Source organism: Bidens hawaiensis, unplaced genomic scaffold (genome assembly GCF_021521415.1).
Source record: "Bidens hawaiensis isolate Kalapana, Puna unplaced genomic scaffold, B.hawaiensis_p1.1 tig00007139_1, whole genome shotgun sequence".
Lineage (NCBI taxonomy): Eukaryota > Viridiplantae > Streptophyta > Magnoliopsida > Asterales > Asteraceae > Bidens > Bidens hawaiensis.
The window spans coordinates 24893-41272 of NW_027491492.1; the positions used below are offsets into that span (position 1 = coordinate 24893).

Genomic DNA, 16380 nt, shown 5'->3' on the forward strand with positions numbered 1-16380 from the left:
TTAAACTTTAAAGAAAAGTTTTTCCGTCTATTCGTCAAGTGGCTTAATGACATCTTCCTTAACTCGCTAACTAACGCGTATTTTAGGATATCCGTTTCGAATAAACAAAAACTATAATATAATATGATATAATATAAAGAAGTTGATTATGAAGATCAACATAAGTAAAGAGAAGATGCAATCATGATCTTTATAGACAAATCATATCTTCTTGACTGGAATTGCATCAGGAGTATATACATACATGCATACATCTTTATGCTTTTGGTTTAAAATAAATATATTATTATTAAATTAATAAAAAAAAGTTGAAAGAAAGAAAGCAAATGTGAAAATGTAACACGTAGATTCTGGCTGGAAAGTATAATTAAAACATGTTTAAGGGTGTTGGTTAATCTTTTTTTTCTTTTTTTCCTGAAAAAAGTATGACTTAGCTTTTATGACTCAACCATCATTTCATAACTTTGTTAACCCTTTTGGGTAGCACACAGGACCCATAGGTGTAGTAGTCTAGTGTACAATATTTTTTATATGAAAGATACTTATTTTCTAAATCTTTAAAGCTGCATGTTCGCTTTTATTTCAATTGGTGGTTTGAGAAAATCATTAGAATAATGTGTTTTTTACATCAAACAAACATTTCTATATGTGTATTGCGGTGGAGCGGGTTAAATGCATTATATGTTCGAAAACTACCGTACGTTGATGCGGGTACATGACATCTAAAAGGTTTATTGTGAAAGTATAAAACTTTTGTGATCCAAGTTGAAAGGCCAAAAATTTTGTGCAATATTTTAGTGGAATTACTCTACTTTTATTTTATATTTACGTATCATCTTAAATTCTTTGGAATTAACGAGTGTACTCAAATATCTTTTAACTTTTACTTTATACATGTTTTTTTTTCCTACAATCTTTTTTATATTTTTTAGAATGACTTTTAAAATCTCACACTTTTTGGTTAGTATCTTCTTATATATATAGTTTTATATAGATTTGTACAATTAAATCGTAGTTATTTTAAAAATTTTTACTTGTAATATTTAAGATTAAAATCAATATAAAGTTTAATCAAACGTCCCGTATTGTAAACAAGCCGAGCCTAAACCAAGCCCGCTTGTTTGCTTACCCATTGTTTCACCTGTCTTGTCGTTTAAAGTGAGCCATGTCCTGACTCGACTTGACTCGACTCGTTAACCCTCCCACAACTTGTCAACTAGATGACTCACTTTTGAAAAAAAAATTCAAGTCATTAAAAGATCAAATGAAAAGGTTAAATAGTTTATAACTTTATATGGGAAACTTCACCGAAAGAAAACCATTTTGGTGACGAAAAAGTATATATAAAAAAATATAATAAAAAAGACTAATAATAAAGTACACTTATCCATATGGAATGTGACAGCCCACACACAATTGCATGGCATTGCATATTGCATTGTTCTTATATTCTTATATAACCTAAAGTAATAACATATTCACACAACTTAATCTTTCACTATATTTCCCATCAAAAATGTTTACAAATCTATGCAAATTTTTCATAACAATAATCTTTGCTATAACAAGCGCGTTTATACCGATTATCGACTGTTCAGACTCAGACTCGAGTCTAGGTGTGGGGGTCAACTGGGGCACTATGACTAGTCACCAGTTACCCCCAGAGAAGGTGGTGAACATGATGAAAGTAAACAAGTTCAATAAGTTGAAGTTGTTCGAACCCGATAAAACGATCATGGAAGCGTTAATCGGGTCCGGGATTGAGGTGATGGTGGGTATCCCTAATTATATGTTGTTTGATATGAGTCAAGACCCAAGTTATGCTGATAATTGGGTTGATGCTAATATTACTAGTTATGTGTATCCCGGCGGTGTCGATATTAGGTACGTCGCGGTAGGAAACGAGCCGTTTCTTAAAGCGTATAACGCGACGTACCAGAATATCGCGTTACCCGCTTTGAAAAATGTGCAAAATGCCATTCACCGGGCGGGCTTTGGGTCCCAGATCAAAGCCACTGTCCCGTTGAATGCGGATATTTATGAGTCACCAGAGTGGGACCCTGTCCCATCAGCTGGTGACTTTCGTCCGGATATTAAAGATGCCACGATTGAAATCGTTCGGTTTCTTTATTCGAACGATGCGCCTTTCACGGTTAATATTTACCCGTTTTTAAGTTTATACGGAAACCCGTATTTTCCTGTGGATTTCGCGTTCTTTGACGGGTCGAATAAACCCGTCAAAGACGGGAATTATTTCTACACCAATGTGTTTGATGCGAATTACGACACATTGGTGGCTTCTTTAACAAAAGCGGGTTACCCGGATATTAAAATAATCGTGGGCGAGATCGGGTGGCCCACGGACGGTGACATACACGCGAACGTAAAAAACACGAAACGTTTTAACCAAGGTATGATCAACCACGTGGCGGGCTCAAAAGGTACCCCTGTTCAACTCGGGCCGTTGGAAATTTACCTTTTTAGCCTTTTTGATGAGAACAAAAAGAGTGTGGCCCCGGGCCCATTCGAGACCCATTGGGGTATTTTCGGGTACGATGGTAAGCCGAAATACGAGTTGGATATAACGGGTGCGAAAAAAGATAAGCACTTGGCCCCGGTTATTGGGGTGCGGTATATGGCCCGAAAGTGGTGTGTGTTGAACCCGCGGGTTAAAGAGCTAGACCGCCTAGACGGGTTAGCTAAGGAGATTGACTACGCGTGTAGTTTATCGGATTGTACATCGTTAGGCTACGGGTCGACATGTAACCATTTAACTTTGGGGGGTAACGCGTCGTTTGCGTTTAATATGTATTATCAACTTCAGGGTCAGAGTGACTCGGCTTGTGAGTTTAACGGGTTGGGGACGGTCACTAGGGATGACCCGTCGGTTGGAGAGTGTCGGTTTCCGGTTATGATCGCGTATGGCGATCCGAAGGTGGGTGCATTGGAAGGTTTTGAAGGTTTTGGTTGGTGTTATTGAAGGTTGCATTGTGTTCTTGCTTCTTGTTTCGTAGCATATACTTTTTTTTGTTACATCATAGTTTTGTTTTTAGTTGATGTTTTAGATTGTAATATAGCAGATTCAACTCATATTTGAAACATATACTATGTAACATTTAGGTAAGAATATAAATTTTATTTATTGTTATAATAATATGTAGAAATATTTTACAAGAAAAAAAATTCTTGAAATCTCATTTTATAGTTGGAAATAAAAGAAACTTGCTAATTTAAGCAATGTGAGACAAGTAAGACATTTTATAAAAGTTAACCTTTTTATTTGAAGTTTTGAAAATGTTATGAAGACTAAAGTTTATATAAAGTTATATAATTGTGTGAGAATGATATATGATGGCTACAAGAATGGTAACTAACTTATCTAGCATCTTTTGTGATATATGTGGAAATATTTATATATATATTTATATTTATTATTTTTAAGCTTATAATAATTTAATTGGGCTAAAAAATATCTATTTTAAAGCTTTTTTTTCTGTTTACTTCAAGTTATTAATCACAATATAGATTTCTTATTTTTTTTATTATTAAATATTTACATGTTTATTTTTAAAACTTATGCTACTAAGTTTTAATAGTCAACGCTTGCATTTCAAAAGAAAAAAAAACATATTGTAATAGTCAACGGTTGTGTATAATTATTATAATCTGGATCTATTGTGGTTTTGATTCAATTCAATGCACAGTCAAACATCATAAGGTTATAACATATACTAACTAATATTAGATTCTATTCGGCTTGAACTCGCTTATTTTACGATGAATCTGCAAGGCTCGAGGTATAGAGATCGCACTCCCGAGTTTACTAGCATAGCTGAGAGGCTAAGAAAATGTCCACCACCGCTAAATAGATCGCGATCAATGGTTTCTAGCATAGTTGAGAAGATGCTAAGAAAATCTCTGTCATTGCGATCAAAGGCTGCATTGCAGACGGAATTCAACAAAAGAGCTTCGAAAATTGCATTTGGAATAAATCGGACGTCGCAGAAGCTAGCCAAACTTGCAAAATGTGAGTTCATAAAGTAACATTTTAGTATGCATTGTTGATTAATAATATTCTTGTGATAGTTGTTTAGCAGAATAAGTGGCAAGATATTTGCAGTGGATCATGCAACTATGCAAGTGTTGGAAATTAAATACATATGTTCTACTATAATCATCTAAGTGTCATATATGAATGCACAAACTTTACTTGACTTTAAAATCTCAGGGCCGGCCCAGACGACCAGACCCCACACAGGGCTCGGCCGCCGTGTAGCCCACGGTCTCGGTAAGTGTCGAATTTTTTTTGATACATTTTTAACTTTAATTGTGAACTGGGCTAAAAATGGTTGATAAGAAACAAATAAAGGTAAGGGCCCATTTATATTAAAACAGGTCCATTAAACATTAAACAATCTAATAACATGTTCTTCGGTCCGAGCCTAGTAATGAAGTAAATCAATAATGGACTTGTAGACAACCTAACTACGTGGCCGGGGCCTAGCAATTAAGGTTTATCAGTATTACAATTTTCGTCGATATTTTGGGAAAAAAGTTTATGTAAAGACCATTTTTTATTAATAGTCTTTGGGCACTTGAAATCTCGGAAACGGCCCTGCATAGTCTTTCTTCAAAAGATTCTGTTAACCGGTTTGCACACCAACGTCCCGTAGCTAACAAATCAACTTCTAGTGCTTCAACTTCACAACATCTTTCGGTTAATAATAACTCATCAAATTCATCTCTATTATTTCCCAGGTAAATTCAGATAACTTTGGATTTATTTAGTATGACCCTTTGACTTTGTTGTTGACTTTGACTTTTTAGGAAGCAGGCAAATGAAGAATCTCAACCTTTATTACAACCACAACAAAGTCAAAGTCAACAGCTGCAACAGATGGTTCCGCTACTAGATAGTTGCATGCAGAGCGGAGCAGAGGCTCTTCACAAAGTTGAGTGAACCATTCACGAATTGGGCGCCACTATTACGCAGTTGGCAACCATAGTTTCTCAGCAAGGAGAACTAGCAATTAGGTTAGTGTCATGTTATAATTAAACCTTGACTTTGACTTTGAACAACTTAATTGGGTTGCCAGGATTGATGAGAACATGGAAGATACTCTAGCAAATGTACAAGGTGCACAATGGCAACTAATGAGGTATCTCAATTGTATATCATCCAATAGGTGGCTTATCATAAAAATTATTTTTTGTATTAATTGTATTCCTTATGACTGTCTTGTTTTTCATAGTCTGATTAATAATTCATATGGATTTTAATGATCAAGCACATAGTTGCAAATCCATTGTTGATGTCACATGCGTCTATTATTGGTCATACCTTTCTTTGTCTTTAACTTCATATTCATAATCTTTTGTAGTTAAAATTTGAATGTGTTAACTTGATTTTCTTAACGTGCGTACAGTTACCCAAAACTTGTATCGTATTCATATATAGGTCGTATCACGTACATTTCATATAGCTGAAACGTATTTAAAATGCCACGCCATTTTGAAATTTATGTCAGATATTAAATTACTATTTTCAGTTATCGTTAAATAGTATCTTTCTTTCTTATTTTATGCTATGCAGTATAAACAATATACATACTTTTTATTTAATGACTTTATATTAAAGATGGGTATGTGATGGGTTTTTTCATCTAGAAAAGAAAAACCTTAAGCGCCCAAGAAACCCCCAAAGGCCCAAACGTCCAAGTCGCTCGAGTTCGAAGTACAGTCCCCAACCCTCACTTGACAACACAAAAATATATAATAACGGCCCATTTTAAGGAAAAAATAATAAAACTTGTATTTTGAGAAAATATGCAATTTTATGGGTTTAGCGACGGGTTAAAGTGTATAAAGAGAATCAACATAATCACACAAAGTTACGCTTTCATTTTAAATATCAAAACGTATGCAATGTGTCAATAATTAAAGAAAAATACAACATATGAAAGAGAGAAGAAAACAAGAAATTAAAATATGACATTATAAACATAATATAAAACCATGTAAGGTGAAATTTATTGGGGAAGCTAGGAACAAGATGGGTTCAAACTCGGGTAGCGCAAAGAAAAAAACCTAAAAATAACTTTGATGAATTGCTCGTCTATTCTTTGACGGCTTGTACATTATTACGCACAACTTTAACTTTTACATTATCACACACAACTTCACCGTGTACATTATCACGTACAACTTCAATTTGTACATTATCACGCATAGCTTCGTTTTGAACGAAACTTAAACCGAAATATAGATAAAAATAACACATCACAACCATATATTCAAAGTTTTAAAAACTTCATATAAGTAAAAAACAGGGGGGGGGGGGGGGTACGAGTGAGACGTTTTTTGCAAAGTTGTTAGACATAAAATATTTAAAAAGAAGTATTTAAAAGTATAGGGTTTAAATGACAAGTCTAGTTAACTATGCGGGACATGTAACTCGGTAACTTCATTAAAAATCATTGTGTTGCTTAAAAATATCAGGCTTATTTGTCTTGCATATTGAAGTTAACCTTTATAAATTATAAATGTACATGCTAAATTGATGCAATATTTTTAGACTAATAAAATTATTTAATTACGACAAAAATTTATATCATGTGTGAGTGTGACATTATCGATTTCACTTTGTATAACAAAAAAAACACATAATAGGAGAGTATTTGTTTCTAAAAAGCAAACACCCATTATAATTATAAGTTTATAACTAAGAATCATAAAACTGTATCAAATCCCAATCAAAATCTCCATAAATAAAGGTGATTATTTAGTTCATGTTTGATGTTATGATTTACAACATAGAGTAGCTATTTGTTTCCATTTTTGTTATGGGGTAATGTCGTTTTTGTTGTTTAGATTTATGCTGGATACACGCACGCTACATTTCGATTATACCTTTCATGTACACACATTCCATGTTTGGAATCAAATGTCTCTCTATAAGCATCATGTTTACATCTCACCCTCCTGATCATACCCTATTAATAGCTTTGTTATGTAACATACTAATTTATATGTTATATTTTAGTATAATTATTGGGAATTACCCGAATCTCATAAACACATATTGCACGTGTTTATTTTATACAATACTAGCTATGATTATCATTTACACACTATACATATGTTTACATGATTTATTACAATTATCTACCTAAGAGTCGTTAGTAACATGCCTCTTACCACTTAAACATATGTCGGTAACCCTTTAATTAGATCATCTTCAATGGTGGCCTCACAAACATCCACTCTCTCCATCATGCCGACTCACAACTCGTCCTATCCTACTCATGTCTCCTTTTATTTCAAGAATTCAGGTGAATTCCTCTTCTCCCCCGTCACACTCCTCATCGATGTTCCTCTTTTCTCTACATCAACACCGCATCTTTTTCTATCATTCCCACAAGCTCATAAATGCAAACAAATTCCATCCATTATAGACGCTCTTAAGGCAAGATGATTGGTCACTCAAGGTACCCCAATCCCTACTCAAGTACTATACCTGTTTTATGTTTACGAAATACGCTCCTCTTGCCCTCCGATTGGGCCACTTGGCGACCCCTTAGTGGTCACTTTAATTTTTTTTATTGTTTATGTTTTTGTTTTTTCGTTCCGGTAACATAACGAAAATAACGTAGCTCAATTGAATGCGAATTTGGTTTTTTCTTTTAGTTCCAGTATCGTAACAAACATGAAGTTTGCTAACGGAATTCACGTAGACTCACTGTGTTTTGTTTTAGTTCCAGGGCGGTAACGAAACAACCAAATGTCAAATTTATTTTTTATTTAGTTCTAATTACAGTAACAAACGCGACAGAGACCAACCGTATTTGAGTAGACTCGCCACCTTAACACCCGAGACTGACAACGCTCAGGTTTTACCAATGCCCGAGTTTTACTAATCATTGTCGCCCCATTAGTCAACCTTAATTTTTTATACTTTTTTGTTTTAGTTCCGATATATAATTCACGTAATCAAAACCAAAGAAATTCGCGTCGACTTGTCGTCTTAATAACTGAGACCGTCAATGCTTGGGTTTTACCGATACTAACGTGCCGGGTGACACACTAGCATAGTATAAAAAGATATTTATGTTCCGTAATCATCATCATCATCATCATCATGATAATAATAACATTGATCTAATAAAAATGGACGGTCGAGATTATTAACTCCAAAACATAAAAAAACTACAAAAAGCTTCATCTTAATATACACTCTGTCACAGAACAGAGCCACCACCTGATCGTCATCGGAACCCTAATTAACCGTCAAATTCCGATCTCCGTCATCTTCTACCGTTAGTAAGTCTCTTCTTCACACATATCTCAATCAATCATCAATTCCGTTTCATTTTCACCAATCCGTTACCGTCAGTTTTCATCAATTTCGTTCAATTTCACACCCAACGGTTTCCGATCCATAATTCATCCCGTCAGAGTTTCATTAGTCGTTTAAAATCAACAAATCGTTTATCATTTCATTGATTATTATTATTGTTATTATCCATTGCATCTGTTGTTGCATAACCTAATTACTCGTTTCGGAATTTAGGTTTTGTTCGTAGGTGTAGGTGTGTATTCGTTGTTATTATACACACACACACAGATTTTATCATAACAAAACCCTAGGTTATTGTAAACACTGCTGGTGGAGGTCTGGTGTGAAGGTTGGGATTGAAAATGGTTGGAGGTGGAATGCGAAAGGATGATCCGATAGCGATTAACAGTACGAATGTGTTTGCTGCACTTGGGAGCTTGAAGAAGAAGAAGTCGGAGAGTTCGTCGAAGAAGGGGAAGAAGAAGGAGGTGGAGAAGGAGAGTAAGGTGGAGAAGGAGGAGCAAGTGTTTTGGGCTCCTGCGCCGTTAACGGTGAAGTCGTGGGCGGATGTTGATGATGAGGATGATGATGATTATTACGCGACGACGGCTCCGCCCCCAATTTGGGGTGCGGGAGAGGGAATGCAGCAGGAGAAAGTGAAAGGAAATGAGACTCCGGTTGAGGTGAGACTTTAGAGATTTTTTGTAACACCCCAACCCGGAGCAGGCTGACGTGTTACTATTACAGATATCATAGACCAAACAAAAACCATTTAAAAGAAATGAAAAGAATCCCACAGCAACCAAAAGTGTTAAAAACACTGAAAGAAATTCTAAGTCCAGTTTATTTAATGCTTAAAGAAAATTAAATCAAGTCCTTATTCTTGAGCTTCATTTTACTCTCATCACTGATCTCCCCGATTTCCCGAATTACCTGATAGCAAATAAGACAGACACAAACAAGAAAATACGGCTGAGCCAAAAATTGCCCAGTAACGGAAAGAACAATAGTATAGGTAAAGGCACACATAAGACAAAACACATACTGAAGTAAAACTGAAACTATTGCGGATATAAAACCACGTTTTAGACCGAACTATAATTAGATGCGAAACATAATCCGATACACTATCGGAACGTAATCTGAATATACTCAAATTTAACCAAATGCATATACACATATCGAAACGGACCAGAAATATAGCGAAACACAATATAATTACTAAAATACACGACGATGATGTTAAAAATAAATAGGTCGTGTAATACGGAAACACCCAGAGCCTAAACAGAGGGGTACACAGCTAGCTAGTCCATGCACCAAAGAGACGGTGTGGGTGGCGTGCACACATTGTTCCATCTCAAACAGGAGTCAGGAGTCAGAGCTAAGATCGATCTATCCGCCTCTAGGGGCCAAAGTGCTACACGAGCACAAGCTAGAGACGCCATGAACTTTTATTACGCACTGTCATGATAAGTGCCATGTCAGGAGTCAGGAGTCGGAGCTAAGATCGATCTATACGCCTCTAAGTGGCCAAGGTACTACATGAGTACTTTCAGAGACGCCGTGAACTTTGATTACGCACTGTCACGATAAGTGCCATGTCGTTGACGCCCCAACGACAAGTCAGAAATGCTCGGGTAACAGAGTACTGAACTAAAGTCGTATAACTAAAATAACTGAACTCAAAATATAACCGACGCGTAGCGAAATCCGTACTACAAAGTAACGGAATAGAAATAATACTAAAAAGAAACAAAAACAGAATCCGTACCTTAGCCTAGGAAAGCAAAGATGATTAAGATAACTTCAACAAGTTGAGAGCCTACATTTTGATTATACACCGAATTAAGTTACTTAAATTGTGTTACGCAGTTTAAAGTTTAGTGATTGTTCCGGCAACGAATGACTCATGGCGTTTAATATGGTACACCTATTTTAATAATCTGGAAGGAAAGGTTATTAATTATCCTCAACGAATTTACAATCGGAAGCATGAGTCTTTACCATAAACAAATCTTATTCAGGGTTATTAATTATTGAGTTCACTTATATATAATTTAGTATACTTCAATGAAAGAAATAAATACCAATTCAAAGTCCTTAAATTCAATTGTTTGATGGGCCAAACTGTCAAAGATATAATAATAATAATAATAATAATAATAATAATAATAATATCTTGCATGACTCTTTGTCATTTAATGACGTGTGGATCATGCATCAAGAGCAAAAGAACACACAAGCTTTTATAAGTTTTCTTCGAAGTTAAGTTTTCAGATTTCGTCTTAGTCGCCGGAACCAATCAGTCGTACCGAAGCTAAATATTCAAGAGTTGTAAACGCGGAATGAAGATCCTTACCTCAATGGACGAGCAGGAACGAATCGGAGAGGTGAAACAGAAACAGCGGTAACAGTTACTATGCGCGGCGGTGGTGGCGTACGTCGTCCGAGTTTGAAACTGAGTATAGCAAGAATTTACATTAAAACTAAGATGTATGAACCAATTGACTTAGAATATGGTTTGTTTATTTACCTAGTGTCGTGAACAGGAAGAAACTAGATTGCTAAGTTGTCGGTTCGTAACGGTTCGTCGGCAATGGAGTCGCCGGCGGCCACTTGTAGCAGGAGCAGTGCCGGATCACACGGAGATATAGGCGAGGAGAGTGAGCAGATAATATGGTTGTGAGGAGTTCTCCTAGGGTTCAAGGGATTTGGATTTTATAATGAGTGGTCCGGAGGCTTCGGAGTTTTTTCCAAAATAATTGGCAAAGTTGAGTGAATTGCGTAGATGACTAGCTGAGATTTTGGAAATTCAAATGAACATATGAGATAATATATTAAATTGATTTTAAACCTCGTGCTTTATCTTTTATAAGTTTGTTCCATTATTTTATTATTATTATTATATAAACATTAATATATCATATTTTGAAAAACTTAAATTTACGGGTGTTACATTTTTAGTTTTATGATATTATTTGCTAATATGGTTTTCTATGAGTAAGCAGTTATGATCTATTACTATGATAATCAGTTGTGGGTCGGGATATGGTGTTTAGATCTTGAAAATGTAATAAGTTTTTGCTAATTTCTGATTATTCTAGCTTTAGCAAGTGATATATAGGACATAACTCATTTATCATTAGTTAGATAATCATAATCAGAAATAGGTTACTCAAAGAATGATTATGGCAGATTTAGTTTACAATAGTCATGCAATAACTCTCAAAATTGTTCATGAAAGAGTGGTTTAAATGTTCATTTTTTTGCTTATGCTACAATAAAGTATGAAAACGTAATGTGCAATTCCTATCATTATTATTTATCGTGTAAGAAGATTTTTAAGATATGTGAGATTACTTGCAATGTATAGTTTTATTATTTGTTAGTTTTAGGGCACAAAAACAGTCTTTGTTTTCTGATCTACCACAATATTTTTTTTTCCGTTTTTCGCACGCGTTATATTTAGTTTCTAATTCAAGTATTCCTTATTAGCGGATATTTGCATTGCTTTGTACTTTTGTAGTTTACATAACTTCCAAGTTAAATGGTCTTTTGTTGTTATCATTTATTTCGTAGTATTTACATAAATAATCTTTATGTATTGTTTGATTTATGATATTATCTTTTTTGCTAAATCTGTAAATCAATGAGCAGGATTATAATTAAAAGTTGCACTAGTTTTTCAGATTTTAGGTTTTACCAAATATGCTGTTCTTTTATTGTCCGAAGGTTATTATAACTACTGTATCGGGGTACATGTAGCCACTGAAAACAACATTCCATTTTTTTTCGGTTCATAAAGCATTTTCTAAAACTATCATGAGAAATTGTACTCTGTGTTACATCACAAGTGCATAAAGTTGTATATATTTCATATCAATTTTGGTAAAGTTTTAAATCACTGGCTTTTATGGAATTTTTTTCATCTTTACAAAAGTACATGTTGGTCCACAAGCTTTACAACTTTTACATGTTTTTTGAAGTTAGTTTTTTTTCTTTTTCGTTGGAAAATGCCACAAGTTTCTCAGCAGTCTTATGAATTACAAATAGGGTTGTGCAATTTGAAATAGAAAGATTAGAAAGGAAAGTGAAGAATCCGATTTTTTGTTAGTCACTAATCTTATTCACAGGAAGTTAGTAAGGTTTCCAATTTGTAGATGTAGATTGGAATTGATATTGGTTTCTGTTAACAGCGATTTACATACAGTTGTTCACTTCTCATTAGTGGAATAATGTTTTTATTGGATAGTTATATGATTTGCTAAAAAACGAAACGAGTCTATATAACGGCTAACAAATTTAAACTTTTTTGGTTTGGAGATAAAAAAGATAATCTTTGAAGTTTGTTCTGATATACAAGATCTTATGTTCAACAGATACTGTGCAAATAAATTTTCTTTTGTTGAGGTTTTGTTTATTATTTTCCTTTCAGGAAAGTGAAAGTGAAGATGAAGGTCTTGATGAAATTGATGATGATAATGATGAAGAGCATGACCATGAACCCGAAAAGGAAACAGTTATTGAAAAGCCCACTGAAAAAGAGGCTGTTGTGCCTAAAGACAATGACAGGCAGCTGTCAAAGAAGGAACTTAAGAAGAAAGAACTTGCTGAACTTGAAGCAGTGCTTGCAGAATTAGGGTTAGCTGAAAACAGTGGCCAAGAAGATTCTCGTGGTAAAGAATTTTTCATATATAATTTTAAAAATTGATTACAAGGAAACTTAATTATCCTCAACGTTACATTTTATCACCGATTTTAGCCACCAAGTTTCATTCATTACTCATTGTAGATTTGGCAAACGTCTGCAGATCACTTTTTCGCTGACTTTAAACATTCTCATGTCATTCTAGTGTATGTATGTCAAGTGACCCACGTGACATGTGATTCTGTTGTTAATAATTTTATTAAATATAAGTTGGAAGAAATTAGTTTGCTTCACACTTCTAACTTATTAATTTTCTCCACAAGCATTATTTTTCTTATTTTATTCGTCACTCTAGTGTGCGCAAGTAGATGCCATGTGGAACATGTTACACGTGATTTGGTGTTTAATAATTGTTTTTAAATACAAATCAGAAGAAAATAATTTGTTTTGCATTTTGTAATTTACTCATTGGTTTTTTTCCACAAGCATTCTTTTTTCATATTTGGCATGCTGACATGGCATAACCAGTGCCACATCAGCAATATATATAGGTAAATAGGTTGCTGACATAGGTAATACATTGTAAGTTGATCAGTATCTATATATTGCGGTTTGCCTAAAATTGAAACCTAAACTAATAGCGATTTCAAGTTTGAAAAGTTAAGTTTAAAAAAGACTCGGTTTGTTTCCACATCGGGCTGAACTAATAACCATTTATTCTTAAAAAATCTATTGAGAATACAATTTTTTTAATCTAGTTTTCCGTTACTTTACTTTATACGCAAGTTATCTCCATATCTTCATGCATTTTTTTCTCAGGTGGTACCCAAGAGAAGACTGAAAACAAAAATGGAGAGGCCGATAAGAAAGACAAAACCGTGTCAGGCGGCGAGAGCAAGACTGCCAAAAAGAAAAAGAAGAAAGACAAGTCTTCGAAGGATACCAAAGAACAACAGGTCTTGAACGGGCCTGATATCGGGAATTCAGCATCTGAAGCTGCCGGATCAGAGAAGGCTGAAGGGTTATCCGGAATTGATGTGAAAGAGAAGTTGAAGAAGGTGGCTGCTGCTAAAAAGAAGGGTAACAAAGAAGTGGATGCTGCTGCCAGAGCTGCCGCCAGCGAAGCTGCGGCAAGGATGCCAGGTTGGTGGCTGCTAAGAAGAAGGAGAAGAGTCACTACAACCAGCAGCCGGTGCGGTAAGGTAAGTATGCATGGATGGCCCGCGTGCTTGTCTGTCGAGTGAACAATAAACTACCGAATCTTTGTTTTTTATTTTGAGATGCTGTTTTTTGCATAGCAATATTTGAAGTTTTACTTTAAATATTACTAGAAACTTAGAGGTTTTCGCGTACTTTATTTGGTAGTTTGAACTTTAAACATTTCTCCATCTGTAGAGAGTAAAAGTTAAACCTTTTATGATGTTGTTAAGTCTTGTTTTTTGGTTCATGATTTTGTGGTGATGATGGGGTTGTTAATGATGGCTGTTAGTGGTTGATTGGTTGATAGAATCACTCTTAATACCAGTCATTTACTCATTTTTACACCATAACTTTTGACTTTTATAAGTTTTGGACTTATGGTCATAATAAAGTTTAATGGCAAACATGAAGCTTCAAATTTTAAGCTTGAAATTTTCGTTTGAATTATATGTAATACATATGTTTAACTGATAGGCAAGTTAAACAATAAAGAAAAGGAGATTTGACACTTGAAATTATGCAGTTAATCTCACTAATTGCGAAACTATTGGTACTCTTGAAAGCTTAAAAGCTACCTATGCTTCTCATTAATTGCGAAGCTATTGGTAGTCTTGAAAGCTTAAAAGGTACCTATGCTTATGATTCGGCTAAATTTATTGGTTGAGGCTTAAAAGCTTAAACTATTTTTAGGGGCTTTTTCATAATTCGGCTCGTAAAAGTAAAAATATGATTTGTGAATACAAAGAGAAATAAAGCGATGCATGATAGTAAATGATACGATCTGAATATAACTTATCTATTTATTTGGTATATATTTTTATGTAACATTTTGTTAGATTTGTTAGTTTTGTTTAAATTTCAAATGGGTATCGGATGATATCAACACTGGTGATGTCTATCTGTTAGCTACTATTTTTTTATGTAATTTTTTGTTAAGATCAATCATAATTAAGTTTGTTTTCTCTTCTCTTCGTATGTTGTTGGGAGATTTGGTTTGTCTCGAATAAAACCGTATTATTATTTATGTACGACAAATGTGTCCTTGTAGGTTAATGAAAAAAATATCTATATACAACCGTTCACGTTAATGGTGTTTAATATCTAACTCATCTAAACTAGCAATATACTTGTTGAGTTGGTTAGGTCACTATAGTTAGTAGGAGATATAGTCAATACACCGTATGTAAATGTACAAATTTACTTGTATTGGCACGCTAACGTGTAATACCCCCAGAGTCCCAACTAGCAATGCTTTTATACTTTAGTATATGTCACTATAGCGGAATAAATTCATATGTATGATTGTCACTAGCAACCAACCGATAACTGAAACTGTAATTATGCGTCTAGTGTTTCAACTTGTCCACCACCCTTGTTCCAGCTATTTACTGATTTAGGATAGTCTTAGTGTGGAAAATGACTAAATACCTTACCTTATTTAATTCGACTTCCGGGTCTATAATCTCTTCTAAACATAACTAATCTACTTCTAATTTTGACAATAAAATTATTTTTCGTATTTTCCTACAATAGTAAAATTTGTAAGTTTTTAACTCTTATTTTGTTAAATTAAAAAAATAGCGTGTTACGTGATATGTGTTATCTATTTGCATTGTACAAAGACCTATACGTATCTAGTCACTATATACAAAAGATATATACGGAGCAACAATTTTTGGTGCCGCAAGCTTCATATTGGTCCATTTGCGGCACCCGGTCGACTTAGTTTTAATTTTTTTTCAAATCAAATTCGTGATGACACACCATCGTAACGCTCAAGTTTTACCAACGCCCATGTGTTACTGATGTAACGAACACAACCTATACCAATTGAATTCGCGTTGACTCGTCGTTGCAACGCTCATGTTTTACCATAATGCTCGAGTTTTACCGACGACGCTAAGGATTACCAACCAAATTAACGTCGTTTTAAATATTTTAACCTCTTTGTATGTTTACATATGTTAATAATTTAACGAAATTATTTATTTTAATTCTGATACCGTATCCGCGGTGGTCACTCACGAGGGAGGCATATCGAGGAATAGCTGTCAGTCACAGGCAAACACAATACTCGCACACGACTGTCAATCCACCACACCAACACCAGCAGCAGCAGCAGCAACTAATTGTCTTCATTTTCCCCCAATTCTCTCTCTCATCCGATCAAACCCTAAATCCTTATATTATTATT

At 34.5% G+C, this 16380-nt stretch overlaps 3 pseudogenes across 1 annotated transcript; all 3 read left to right on the plus strand.

Moving 5' to 3' along the window:
• The first annotated feature begins 1538 nt into the window (after window positions 1-1538).
• On the plus strand, window positions 1539-2980 carry LOC143634617 (glucan endo-1,3-beta-glucosidase 8 pseudogene; annotated as a pseudogene).
• Window positions 2981-3777: 797 nt separating this feature from the next.
• Window positions 3778-5257, plus strand: LOC143634615 (syntaxin-32-like; annotated as a pseudogene).
• A 2909-nt stretch (window positions 5258-8166) lies between these two features.
• LOC143634618 (uncharacterized) lies at window positions 8167-14540 on the plus strand (annotated as a pseudogene). The gene is made up of 4 exons (XR_013153893.1): window positions 8167-8319; window positions 8570-9018; window positions 12774-13014; window positions 13806-14540. The product of XR_013153893.1 is annotated as an uncharacterized LOC143634618 (transcript).
• The last annotated feature ends 1840 nt before the right edge of the window (window positions 14541-16380 follow it).